The sequence below is a fragment of the Austrofundulus limnaeus genome, unplaced genomic scaffold (assembly GCF_001266775.1).
Source record: "Austrofundulus limnaeus strain Quisiro unplaced genomic scaffold, Austrofundulus_limnaeus-1.0 Scaffold1, whole genome shotgun sequence".
Taxonomy (NCBI): Eukaryota; Metazoa; Chordata; class Actinopteri; order Cyprinodontiformes; family Rivulidae; genus Austrofundulus; species Austrofundulus limnaeus.
Genome location: NW_013952403.1, coordinates 8,123,660 through 8,125,394, shown reverse-complemented (window position 1 = coordinate 8,125,394; position 1,735 = coordinate 8,123,660). Strand labels below are relative to the sequence as shown.

Below are 1,735 nucleotides of genomic sequence, written 5' to 3'. Positions count from 1 at the left end.
AAATTTGTAACATTAGTAAAATAAAAAAACTCATGTAAAAAGTACCTAATTTTCCATAAAAATGTATTTTTAAATATATCTTTAAATGACAGTAAAATATCTGATAATTTATTTCCTTTCATAATAATTTTTTGTCCCTCAGTAAACCCAGACAGGACCTTTTCAGTTCATCTTTTCATYGCGTTCGCTGAAACCAGTGAAAGTAGATTCAGACTCATTAATATTTCAGCCTGTTGTAATAAAACCCAGGTCAGCTTGAAGCACTGCGCAGGCCGACAGCACAGGATGGACACAATAAACACTGGTGTACCTGTGAGTATATTTACTGCAGTACTTTACTTTCATATTTTACATTACTTGTAATAACACCCAAAGATTGATCAGTGTGAGTTTCAGATTCTCTTCCTCACTGATAGGTGCTTGAAGGAGCCGAGGCAGTGAGAGTAGGCCTTGTGTTCACCACAAACCCAGGTAGAGCAAAACAAGACCTTCAATGTTTTTGTGTCCTGAGAATGGAATTAAAAATGGTTTCATATCACACAGAGGATACAGACTGTGTAGTTATTGATGTGGAAGGAAGTAGGGTCGACTACAAATCAGCCAGAAATGAGGTAAAACAGCAGCTTCAGACTGTGGTTTAAATCATCTTCACTGCTCAAAGGTGTTTGTTTTATTAGGAGGTGAGGTCTTTCTCCTTTGACCAAGTTGTAACAGCTGACAACATGGAGGTAAATATGCAGCTGGATACCAAAGTACTTTTTTTCTACAGCGTCCTCTGAAACAAAGAATAACATATGTYAACAAAAAACTAAATAAATTTGACCTGAATGTGCAGAATCTTCATTCCAAACTGCTGCAGCCTCTTCCTGACWCAGTCTCCAGTGGATGTAACGGAGCGCTGATGATGTGTGGAGCAACCGAGCCTCTGACTGAGCAAAGAGTCATCAGAAATGTGGGACTAAAACTCAAACTGCTTCAAACTCTGTTCCACCTTTAAAGTTCTCTAAAGGTTCTGACTGTGTGTTTTTTTAGGTTTTGACAAARCTTTTTAGTCACACATCACAGACTAAATCAGAGATCTTCACCTCGCTGTCGTTTCTTCAGGTTTGTCCTCGTTTTTGTAAAAAACCATCATCCACACAGTTTGAGCTAATGTGATGCAGGATGTTTTTCTMTGACAGTTTTACCCAGACGGCAGTGCAGTGGATCTCCTGAGCCTCAACAAGGACACCTTAGAGCTGAAAACACATCCTGTTCTTGGGAGGTGAGACACAGTTAGTGTTTATGCTAGCACTTTATAATAACTACACCTAGTTTGTCCGCACTAATTAGCCGTACTTAATCATTAATAAGTTGTTGTTAACCTTAAAAACATTATTAACTAAAATGATTTATACTTACAAGATATCAATAAACACATTTAATACACCTACCTACACCCCTACCTACCTGCCTACCTACCTACCTACAGTTGTGGTCAAAAGTTTACATACACTTGTAAAGAAACATAATGTTATGGCTGTCTTGAGTTTTCAATAAGTTCTACAACTCTTATTTTTCTGTGATAGAGTGATCGGAACACATACATGTTTGTCACAAAAAACAGTCATAAAATTTGGTTCTTTCATAAATTTATTATGGGTCTGCTGAAAATGTCACCAAATCTGCTGGGTTACCTATGTTCCTTCTAATATACTCATCCCTATGTTCCCTGGATCCACATGTTCCTCAGTAC

The 1,735-nt window shown here is 37.6% G+C and overlaps 2 long non-coding RNA genes across 2 annotated transcripts in view; both read left to right on the top strand.

Moving 5' to 3' along the window:
• Positions 1-437: 437 nt before the first annotated feature.
• LOC106514319 (uncharacterized) lies at positions 438-922 on the top strand. The gene is made up of 4 exons (XR_001309879.1): positions 438-471; positions 544-611; positions 678-728; positions 836-922. It is a non-coding gene; the product is annotated as an uncharacterized LOC106514319 (long non-coding RNA).
• Positions 923-1,044: 122 nt separating this feature from the next.
• Positions 1,045-1,735, top strand: part of LOC106514326 (uncharacterized) — a 1,726-nt gene continuing 1,035 nt past the window's right edge. Inside the window, exons 1-2 of the long non-coding RNA XR_001309881.1 lie at positions 1,045-1,104; positions 1,182-1,264. This is a non-coding gene — a long non-coding RNA (uncharacterized LOC106514326). The remainder of the gene's footprint in view (positions 1,105-1,181; positions 1,265-1,735) is intronic.